At 36.0% G+C, this 12,488-nt stretch overlaps 1 long non-coding RNA gene across 1 annotated transcript; it reads right to left on the reverse strand.

The window, feature by feature from the left end:
* Window positions 1-1,676: 1,676 nt before the first annotated feature.
* LOC134737158 (uncharacterized) lies at window positions 1,677-10,028 on the reverse strand. The gene is made up of 3 exons (XR_010121803.1): window positions 9,988-10,028; window positions 1,968-2,138; window positions 1,677-1,759 (listed from the first exon to the last, which is right to left on the reverse strand). It is a non-coding gene; the product is annotated as an uncharacterized lncRNA (long non-coding RNA).
* Between the last annotated feature and the right edge of the window lie 2,460 nt (window positions 10,029-12,488).

Here is a 12,488-nt window from a genome sequence, read left to right on the forward strand (position 1 = left end):
GTGAGTTTTGAGCAGGTGAAGTGAAAGTAAGGGATTGATAAAATGGGAAGATATAAGGCTATGACCAGAGTGCAGGATATCAAAGTAAAATATTTCAGAAGCAAAACAGATCCGAGTGATAACAAAGTCTAAATGTACTATAGAAGTGTATGGCTGAACTGGGGTGGCTGAGGCAGGCCATCTGTATTAAGAGGTTCCACAAATTTTGATAATAGATTATTGAATGCATGATTTGAAGGAGTAACATCTACTAGGTTAATGTTCAAAGACAGGATATAGAGAATGTGAGCCAGTACCAGATTTGAGGATGTAGCTCTATAATTGGCAGATTATGGGGAGAAAGAAAAGTAGAAAATAGTATAGCAGGATGGAATTAGACTTGAACAGGAGAGACTTCGAATGGGAGTGTTAAAGTAGCAGTCTGAAAATGACAACAAGATGTGGTAGATTGTAATGCAATTTTCTGTGTCTTGTACATATTTATTTTATTTATTTTTTGGTGAGGGTGGAGGTAGGAGAAATAGCAAAAGAGGGGTTGAATGATTGCCCTATATCAGCAAGGAATTTGAGGACTAAGGGGACTAGGGTGGAGATGGAAAGGAACCCAGATTTCATTGAAGCAAAAAGGTCAAGAATATGTATTGTAAACAGATATCAGATAAATGGAAGCGTACCTTTAAGTGAGGGTGCCAAGGTAAGGTGGAATAGTAGTGGGAGGAGCCAGAGGAGATATTATCCTACACACTAGCACCTTGGATCCTACCACAAATTTAAAGCTTTAAAATTACCATGTGACAAAAGTTGTCACTATATTTTATCTTGTTGATTCTCACAACAATCTTAGGTGATAGATGCCATATTTCTTTCTTGTAAATAAGCAAGAAACATCTCAAGGAAGGTGAGTAAGAATTTTGGAGATAAGTAGGTCATTTTGAGGCTACATTGTGAAATGTATCAGCTCCATGAATGCTGAAGTTGATGAGGATAATGACAAGAATTAGAGCAGAGAGAACCCAACTGGAGATCATCCAGCTAGTGAGTAGCAGAATTTACCACAGTGTTAATACTCTTGGGCTCAATAAGACATATCACTTCTGTGATACATGGAGGAAGAGAAAAATCTATAAATTTGAAGTAAAATAGAAGAGGTTTACTTCAAAGGATAGTAACAACGTGAACAATGAAGTGCCTCTGTAGAAGCCATCTTGTCATTAGAATGATTTGGAAGATTGACCAGTCGGTTATTCCGAAGGTAACGTTGATGTGCACACATCATCTAGATTATGGGTAGGCAGAATTTCTAGTCATAAATAAATGACTTTGCAAGACATTCGGTTAGACACAATTGCTTAACTCTGCCATTTTGACATGAAAGTAGCTGTAGACAATACCAAAATGAATGAGCATGGCCGTATTCCAATAAAAATTTATTTCTTTACAAAAGCAGGCAGCAAACTGGATTTTGCCTGTACTATGCAGTTTGCCGACCCTTTATCTAGACCTTGTTCTCTTCTTCTAGAGGATGAACTTTCCAACACCACTTTGGCATGGACAAGGAGCATTAAGAGAACTAACTACTCAATGACTCCTGCATTCATTATCTGAATCACTCGATTTTAAATTCTCCAATACTATAGATAAAGGTCTGCCAGAATCATTTTACCTACTTACCTTTCCCCATGTCCATCCCTGGTTCTGTGGTACTAGGTTTGCTTTTGAGGTTGACTCTCTGTTTTCACCCTTCTTCTGTTCCTGACCTCTGCAAGATGTTGAGATCATTTGAAATAATAATACTGTTTCTTAGAGTATTAAACATTATACCCAACTTGATGCCACGAATTTCATGAACATGTATTTTATTATCTGGGTCATTGGCCAGAGAACTGTGAAAATGTAGGAAATTTAAATTTTCCTGAAAGGTAATAGAAAAATGTTTATTCATCCAAAAAGATTTATGAAACTCTTACTTAAAGTCTGAGTGAAGGATGGGTGTGGAGATTCCAGATACTTTCATAAAGAGCTCCTCTCCAATAGACCTAATGCATATTTCTTCATAATACAGGATCGCACTGATGTGACACAACATCACCTATCTAAATGGTGCTATTCTCCAGAGACTGTGTAGCTTAATGGAATGCCTCAGATAAAAAAAAAAAAAGGTTTGTTATTTGAACTTTCTGGATAATCTCATTATATTCCATCTTAACAAGATATGTCACTACAGTAGTGTTAAATGTCAATCTAGCATTAAATAAAATAGGCCACTAAGGCATGCTCACCAACTGAGAAATAGAGTTACAACAATTACAAATAACTTTTATCAATTGTTTTCAGTTACTTAAAGTGAGTTTTGCGCCTTTGTGATGCTCATAAGTTTTTTGCTTTTTCTTCTGTAAACTAATATATTGCAATGTGTATTCAAATTCCCATTGCTACATAATATTCATTAGGTGTAACATTTCATTTTAATGTTCCTCTACAATTTTGAATTATATAAATCTAAAATTAGAGCTATCATTTATTTTTTCTTTTAGAAAAACTTTTTATTGTATTTTACATCATAGTTCTGGCATCACCTCTAGTGTTCTTAATGCTATGTTACCATCTTACTTGTTCTTTGTGTATTTCAGAATAAGACCTCATCAAGGTGAGAAAGGAAGGGTGAAAGCAAGGAGATAGGGGAACAGAAAATAATTATTTTTATTAGCAATCACACTAACATCTACCTAAGAGATATAGGCCAGGTCAGATGGAAGTTATGGCTGATGCCAGGGTGGTATAAATAAGTAGGGGTAGAGAATAACTGCATTTATTTATCTTCTTATTTTTGTTTCATGATATTTTGAAACCTGATGTTTGCTAAAGGTGAATAGTATATTTAATTTACCTTAGGTTGATTTGAATTATGCATATGTATGATAGAGTTCTTGTTCTTTGAAGCATGTAAAAATTTAGGGTGAATTTTTAGTTTCTCTGTAGAACTTATTTACTTGGGAAAATAAAGCTACTTAGCTCAGGCTAATGAGATTAAAGTCCTGGGTCCAATATCCCTGCATGAGTCAGATAGCTTTGCCTTGTTCTGCAGACACTAAGTGCATCTGTCGTCCAGCCAAATACATTTCAAGGGCCCATCACTAAGTAAATCAGGTGTTGAGATAGAGATGAGGCTGCACAAGTTCATTTCCACTGGAAAAACAGCAGAACATACATGTTTTAAAGACAGTGGGTCATTAAATAGGCCCTGTATACAACATACATGAAAGAGTAATATATAGACAAATTATTTGAGATATAGGTAAGTTTTCTATTCATTTTATTTGTGATCCTAATGAAACTATGACGGCAACAAAGTAGATGTTAAATAGATGTTGAATCAAGTCAAGCTTCTGACTAAATATTCCTGAATTGGGCCAAAATTTTCTAGGTAATATACTGATATGTGCACATCTGTTACCCACTTATCTAATGGTTATTATTATTCTGGTGATTATTATATTTTTGATTAAGGATAAATTATCTTCCTCATTTTGACCCTGTCTTCACTCTCAGTTTGGCTTCTAGCCCTCATTTCATAGTTCTCCATTCCATTCGCAATGCAACCAATACCCACACCATTTCTTCTTATTTTGTTTGGATGTTTGCTTTCCCAGTAAATTCAAACTTTGTATCTCATATTCTAGACTTGCATTTCTTCTTTCTTTCTGCCTCTCCCAGGTCTTGGAGTGTGCTCAGGAATATATACAGTTAGTCTAATAAGATTCCATCAAGTGTTTTCTGTGAGACTCTTGTAGTGTGCTATAAAAGCAGAATTATATACATCTAGAATTAGAACTATCATTTATTTTTCTTTTAATAATCTTTTTCTTGTATTTAACATCATAGTTCTCATAACACCTCTAGTGGCCTTGTGTCACTAGAAAGATGTTCCTAAATCATCATTAGAATATATCCTAGAGATTATAAGAAAAATTCTGCATCATCACTATAACATTTATATTAAACTCCTAACACTTATAAGGAGATGATCTAGGCTCCATGACTCAAACTGTTGTGGTGACTTGAAGACTGTATTAAAATGGAGCTTCTAATTTTGCCATAAATTATTTACAAGGACTTTCCCAGTGACTTAACTCTGTAAGTTTTAGTTTTCTCATCTGCAAATTTGGGAAAGTGGGCCAAATTAGAGATTTTCATATGTTTTTGTAACAAAATCCAGTTTATAATTGAAGTCTTATTTGGTACTCTGATACGGAAAACAGATGAAAGCAAGGCATCCCCTACCAAAGAGTGGGGAAGCTCACTCGGCATTGCCTCTGTCCAGCCTCCCTGTCATCTCCCTCAAGGCTCTTCAGGTACTGCCTTGGAACAGAGCTTGAAACAAAATAAGTAGATGCTTAAAGTCTTCTCTAAATCTGGATTTCTAAACATCAGCTGTGGTCTACCACAGTGGCCCCTATGAACAGGAACAGGAAGTGCTGAATATGTGTTGAATTGAACTAAATGGAATTAACTTGAATTAAGGAGCATCATCCAGATCTCCAGTGCTTTTCCAAACCAGCTTCTTGAACAAGAATGTTCTCTGCTTGTTATGTTCACCTGGTTTGTAGCAGTTTGTAGGACTGAAAACGTAATTCTTTGTTTGATCTCATTTACATGCCATTAGAGGGGCACAGATTTGAGTCCCAGATGATAAATGGTTTAGTATTTATTTGGCCTTAAACAGATATTATGTAATAAGTCCTTAAGAAAAGCAAACAAATGTAACTAATAATAAAATATAGGGTAAAGATGAACAGATTAAAGAAAAATTGGTCAAGAAATTACTTAGATGATGGATCATTAAATGAGTATTTTCTGTTAATGAGTATTAATTAATGATATTTCCACAGAAATAAATTGATGTTTTAGGAATTATAAAATATTTCCAGAGATAAATTAGTGCCTGATAAAATTTTTTTCATAAGCCAAATAGGAATTTAGTAGATTAAAATTTTAGCAGTTTAGAATAACTAAAAACCTAATTTACTAAATATGAACGAAAAATGATAAGTAGAACACTGGATATTTGGGGGAAGCATTTCTCTGGGAAATGGTTTTCCCACTTTATTTTGAAGTTATAGGTGTTGGAATGCTACATTTTAAAAAGACACAGAGGTTAAAAGGGGTTATTAATTTTTTTGAAGTTTAAATGCAAATATACCCTTCTCTCCCCCTCGTTCAATAGGAAGAAATGAATAATCAAAAAGAAATACAACAAACTTTTGTTTAGTCTGGGAATTGGGAATAGGAAAAGCACGGGCAATTAAATTTTACAACTAATTACCAAGACTCATTTTAAGGCAAGTAATTTTAACCTCATCCCCAATTGAAATCCAGAGCTACTAACGAATTGAAAATCTGACTGGGTTTAATTTCATTTCCATTATTTTTCTCGCACACCCTCTGAAACTGTGCCCAAATAAAAAGAGAATAATAGGAATGTCTCTGAAAAAAAAGTGGATAAGTGGAAGAATGCCTAATGAAGAAATGACTCTGTGGGCCAAAAGGAAGATGGCTGAGATTGATTATAGCCTCCTGCAGTTAATTTGACTGGATTGTCCGTAAATGAATTCTTGTGGCTGTATTTCCCTGATCTCCCCAATGTATACAGTCCTTTTTAGGCCCTATCTTTCAGAACAAATTGCCATGTATTAGGTCTGCAGTTAAAGTCCTGAAGCTTCTGGACTTTTCTGTTTGTGGAATCCATGTCAAAGCATCTATTTTCCTTGAGGGTTGGTTATGACTTTATGTGTCATGCAGGAATTCAGCTGTCACTGTAAGTATTGGTGACAATAATGATTAGTGATTTTTATAATGATTAGAACAAACGATATTGTTAGGACATTAGAAAGAGTTCAAATGTTGTACCACTCTCAATATGTAAATATTTTTAATAAAAACATACATTTTAAGTTAATGCCACAGTTCTCACATCCACTTGTTTGTTACTTTTACTTAGTCTTCATGGTCTAGCAATGTTAGAGACAAAACAATGGCTGGATTCATTTTACAGCCTTGAGTATGAAGTTGATTCAGATCCAAAAGGTCTTGCATTGGAAAATTTATTTTGCTTTACTTGGTTTTAATATTAGTACATAATTTATTGCAATGAGGAAGTGTTTAAGACTTTGAACATGAGAAGAAAATATTAATTAATCTTTGAAGACACCTTCTGAATCTTCCATGGTGCCCCCTATAGCCCCGCAAAGGGCTGACTTCTTAAAAAACTTATTTGAATTTCTACAGTGGCTCATACTGAGACTTCTACCATTTGGAAAGCAATGGGATGCCTATGCAAGAAGCTCCTTTAAACTCAAGTGCATTTTGGGACCAACAAGCCCAAAAGAACAAGCAGACCCAAGTCATGGAATCACATAGATTGGTCGCAGAAGCACTCCACTTTACAGAGTGAGGAGAGATTAAGGTGGATGCATATTAGTGTTACTGCATCTCTTTCTTTTTCTACATTTCCTACTTTTCAGTACTGGGATCGCTGCTCTTTGCTACCTCCTCTGAATCTGTTAAGATAATGACACTGAATGGTAGAATAATATCTGTTGATTTATCACTTATTTAATAAAATAGACAATCACAAGTTACGTACTGGTCAGACTGTAGAAGTTGTGTGAAAATATTCACAAGAGAGGAAATTAGCAAGATTTTGTTACAATTTAAGTGGCTGAGGATTCACATGTTCAATTACCTCTAGGCTGATATGAGTGAAAGTATTATCCTGCAGTATAAGTAGGTAATGGAAGAATGGTTCCAGAAATATTCAAGCCCTAGGAAAAGAATTAAGTACGTGATGTAAACCCTAATTGTTGATTAAGTCCTCTTTTCCTGTTTTAATAAAAAATGTGTTCTTAACTCACTTTTTTTACATGTTAAATTCCCAGATGCCGCAATGTATCTGGCAGATAGTATATGCTTTATACATATTGGCTGAACTCTACTTATTTTATCTGTAGGCCTGTTCCAAGTGCAAGTGACAAATTTAAATGTACTGATTTCTGGCATTTGGGTGGGGGCAGACTTTAACCATAAGGCCCTTCATACCACTTGTTTCTTCGGCAGCAGAGTGAGGGAGGTTGGGCTCTGTGAGGCTTCCACAGACTCCATCACCAGGCTTTCCTGGAGTCTCTATCGCTATCTTTTCTTAGCTGGGTTTTCTGAGGAAACTTGTAAAATTTCAGCTTTACCATAGATCGAAAAAAAAAAAATCATTGTTTCTTCTAAATTAGAGCTTGCCTTACCTTTAATACCTTAAACTTTGGCCTCAGAGTTGACAATCTATTTCTAGATATGAACCTCACCTATTACCAAGTTCTATCATGCACTTTTGTTGAAACAATATGATGAAATATAAAATCTAACCATCTTAAACACGTCTGAGGAAATCTTCATTCTTATTCACATCTAAAATATAGATAACTGGCACATTTAACTTTGAAATGTTTGAGATCACAGGTTCATCTAATGAGGTAGAGATCTAACATTGGTGTGGGTACCAATTAATTACCTTGGTGAATGCAGTGTACTCAGTGTTGATTCTCTTTAATGAACTTTATATCTGCACCTTAAGATAGTATAGTTACACTCACATCTTCATTTATTCAATATACATCTGGTGAGTATTCTCTAGAAGGCAGGCAGTGTGCTGGAAGCTGGAGCTGCCATGTCTAATGAAACATACTCTCTGCCCTGCCTTGAGAAGATTTCAACAGGAGTGGAGGAAGAACATTACAGTAGATGGACTGCCAGGATAAAATTATGCCCAAAGTGTTGTAGAAACATAGAAGGATAATAAAATACAGCAATGGAAGGACAGCAGGAGGCCTTCTCAAGTGAGTATGTGTTGGTTAGACAAAGAACAGGACAAAGAGACAAGTGGAGATTTGAAAAAGTATGTCATCTTTGCAAAAATTTTCAGATCATGAGCTAGAAAAATCAGTGGCAGATAGTCCATTTTGAATCTAAGGTGATTAGCTAAGGCATTACTATCCTGAGTGATGTTGGAAGCCCCTAATGGGTTTTAAGAAAGGAAGCATCATGATCAGATTTGTAATTCTTAAAAATCACTTTGAAAAATTATATTATTGAAAGAAAGACTATGGGGAGGAGGACATAGATGTCAGTCCATGATAAAAAAAGAAGGGAACCTTTAGGAGATGAACAACTGAAGCCTGGAATCTGACAATAGAAGTTGGATTATTGGGAAAAGGCAACTGATAATAGAGATACACATTTTTCATTTCTTGGGCTTAAAAGATGTTTCAAATGGAGAGAGGTGGTGAGTTAAAGGGAAGAGCTTATGATAAATCTAAGGTTTCTGGAATATAGGAGGGGAGACAGCTATGAATTTGATATGTTTAATTTAAGATGCCTGCAGGTGGGGCATAAAGATAGAGAGATCCAGTAGATGGTTAGGTTAAATGTCCATATGAGGTATCTAAGAGTGCTAAGTTGAAGATACAGAATTGGGAGTCTCGAATGGTTTTTAAACTAAGAATGTTCAAGTGAGTGAGTACACTGAGTGATAAAGGTAGAAGACTAAGAATGAGTTCCTTGGGAGCAGCCACATTTCACAGAAAAATGGAGAAGATTTTGTGAATGAATATAAAGGAGTAGCTATTGATGTAGGAGGAAACCAGGAGAGGCAATTGGTATAGAAGTCAAGGGAGCAAAGAGTTTTACAAAGAAGGGTATAGTCAATAATGCACAATGCTTCCGAGAAGTCAGGTGTTCAAAAATGGTGTCCATAGGATTTGGTGAAATTGAATAATCACTGGTGACCTTAGAGAAACCATTTCAATAAGATAGTGGTGCTGAATCAAAATTACAGTGGGTTGTTGGAAGACTGAGAGGGAAATAAGTAACAGTTAGTATAAACTTACTGATAGTATGTTATTAGTGCCATTAACTCTTTATCCAGAAAGAGATAGGAGAGTTCAGGGAAAAGGCTAGTAAGCAGAATTAGTAATTAAAAGTTACAAGAAAAGCAAGGATGTTTTCAGAGAGACTACTTGATTTGAGCCTTGAAATAGACTATAAAAAGGAGAAGTAGATGGTATATTACAAGTGGTAAGAATGACACTAACATGTGTGTGATTCTGAAAACATAATCACAAATGTTGGCATGCATTGAAATCACCTGGTGGGCTTGTTAAAACATCCAGCATTTCTGAGTCAGAAGGTCTGGGATGGGCTCCCAGAAATTTTATTTCTAACAAGTTTCCTAAGTGATGCTAATGTTGTTCTGGAAACCACACTTTGAGAACCACTGACTTAGGGTAGCCTTTGAATGGAAATGAGTTATGTATAAGAGAGTATTAGGAGAGGAATCTGGAAAAAAGTGTTCTAGTCCAGTGAAAAAAGTGTTTGAATATGTGACTAAGATCATATTTGTCCCTTAGAAAATGAAAATAACAATGTTTTTGAATGATATGATTGCAATTTTACTCTCAGATGTCTCATTTGTTAGTTCTAGTAAGGTATTAATGCATACAAAAATTTATCATAAATATATTTGTTGAATACCATGGAAATCATAATCCTAGATAGGGAGAATGTTTAAGAGGTTTATTCCAGTAGTTACTTTCCAGGTCAATGGTGACATTTAGAAATCATGGTAAAGACAATGGCATTGAAAAAATAAGGACAGGTTCAAGAGGCATTTCAAAAGAAGAAGGAATGAATCAAATATGAACATAAAGTTTTATAACTGATAGAAGGTTCTACTATTAATAGAAATGTCAACATCAAAAGGACGAACTATCTTCTGGAGAGAATTCATTCTTTGAACTCCTATGTCACATAGAATTTCACTGGAGTCCTGCCAAATTTGAAGTACTTGTGAGGCATTCAGGTTAAAATGTCCCAAGGTAGCAGAACTGAAGAAAGAAATTAAGCCTATTTTATAGTTGAAACCAAAGGAATGGACAGGTTCACCAAGAGCTTGAAGAGCTGGAGGGATTGTGGATCATGTAGTTGTATACCAGAACTTAAGATTTCAGACAAAAGCAGTTCCAGGTGTTGACGTATCCCAGGATAAAGCCAGGGGAGTGAGTGGCTGAAACAGAGTAAGGCAAAAGGCATTGAAATTGAGAAGGTCAAAAATCCAACTTAGGTTTTGGGATAATCTACATAGACTCTTAAATTGCCCAGAGAGATAGCTGAAAAGAAAGACTGAGCTAATTGTTAAAGTCTTCAAGGAACTCTGAAAAGTGACTAGGAAGACAGCATATGATAGTGATAAGGATGAATAGAGTGTCATATTCACAGACATGTGATCAGCAAGGAGACTTTTTTTTTTTTTTTTTTTTTTTTAAATGAAGGAGGCAATGTGGTACGGTTTGGCTCTGTGTCCCCACCCAATCTCACCTCGAAATGTAACAATCCCCACAGTGTCAAGGGCGGGACCAGAGGGAGATAACTGAATCATGGAGGTGGTTTCCGCCATGCTGTTCTCGTGAGAGTGAGTGAGTTCTCACGAGATCTGATGATTTTATAAGGGACTTCCCCTTTTGCTGGGCACTCATTCTCTCTCCTGCTGCTCTGTAAAGAGATTCCTTATGACATGATTGTAAGTTTCCCAAGGACTTCCCAGACATGCGGAACTGTGAGTCAATTAGACCTCTTTTCTTTATAAATTACTCAATCCCAGGTATTTATTCATAGCAGCATGAGAATGGACTAATACAAAGTCCTTTGGCTGGAGGCAACAAGAAAAATTCTGACTATCATTTCCCATGCTGCCCCTCACCTTTCAAATCCTTTACAGTATGGGGAGCAGGAGAAAGGCAGACCTTACTTGAGATGACCGTGAGGGGAGCAAGGTCGAGAGTCCACGTGGAACCCCAAAAACTAGGAGAGCTAGAACAAGAACATTTGGTAAAAACCTCGTGGTTGGAGGTGTACGGGAGATTTCTTGGGATGGGACCTCCAGTAAAAGAGTGGGCAACAAGAGCAGGAGGCTTGAATTAGAGACCACAATAAATAAGCATTTAAATGAATGCTTAGTAGACAAGGAATGAGTAAAGGGGCATGCATTTTGAGAGGCGGCCTAACATAACTACTCTTGGTACTTCAGACATGGGAATTTGTTCAAACTGGTTTGTCCATATAACTTTTCAGCTAGATCCACTGCAAAATTGGTATTGTGTTCTTCAAATGATACAAGCTTGCACTACTTTTTTAAAAAAGGTATGCATACTTAAATTCTCTTTAAGATTTTGATTTTGTGTAATGCCATTCCAGAATCTGTGATAGTATAGTGGATTCAGAGTGCTTATTTATAATTCCAGAAATTTAAATGTAACATTAGAGACATGAAGTTCAACTACAATGCAGAGGTTTACGTACTTATTTTTCCATTACTTCTTAAAAATAAGCAACTAGAGGCCGGGTGCGGTGGCTCACGCCTGTAATCCCAGCACTCTGGGAGGCCGAGCTGGGTGGATCACGAGGTCAGGAGATCGAGACCACGGTGAAACCCCGTCTCCACTAAAAAATACAAAAAATTAGCCAGGCGTGGTGGCGGGCGCCTGTAGTCCCAGCTACTGGGGCAGCTCAGGCAGGAGAATGGCGTGAACCCGAGAGGCGGAGCTTGCAGTGAGCCGAGATTGCGCCACGGCACTCCAGCCTGGGCGACAGAGCGAGACTCCGTCTCAAAAAAAACAAAAACAAAAACAAAAAGACAAACAAAAAAAAAGCAACTAGAAAGGTGCAGTCAGCTGACTGCTGTTCTAAAAAGTTGATAAGAAAATACATAAACAATCTTCTAAGGTTGTTTTACATAATTCATTGAGATGGTGTACACAGTTTTAATTTTGTTTTCCCTTAGTTTACCATCAATATTTCTTTATCAATCTTACCTTGTTTTTTAGTCCCCTCTCCCAGGTCTCTTTTGTAAAATAGTTGGAGCCACAAGATGGGTTTACAAAACTTCACTGGTTTTAAAGGTCAACATGTAAATGAACTAATTAGGTCAATGCAAATTACTATAGCACTTTCAGTTACAAGCCTCACACCTTTTAAATTCTTTCTGAATTAAATAATGAGCCATATTGTTAACAGAACTAGCATAACATGAAAAAAAGATATTAAATACTTAAGCGTCCTAGATAAACAGAAAACTAATTTGCAGATATTTTACAATGATAAAATAATGCATAAAATTAGAAGTATAAGATTTACACAGTACAATATTTACAAAATGGAAATGTAACCTTAGCACTGAGGAGAACAGGAAATTATAAAATGAAATTGAAAGGAATCAGGGGAATGGAACCAACTCTTCATTTGTCTCAAAAGAAATTTCTCTTTTGGCTTTCTAAAAACCTGTTTATTAAAACAACACATGAACAGACAATAAACTAAACTAAAACAACCCCAAACAAAACAAAGATTTGTATTATCTGAAGTACTTCAATTAATTAGAAATTTTGGGA

This window comes from Symphalangus syndactylus, chromosome 7, assembly GCF_028878055.3.
Source record: "Symphalangus syndactylus isolate Jambi chromosome 7, NHGRI_mSymSyn1-v2.1_pri, whole genome shotgun sequence".
Lineage (NCBI taxonomy): Eukaryota > Metazoa > Chordata > Mammalia > Primates > Hylobatidae > Symphalangus > Symphalangus syndactylus.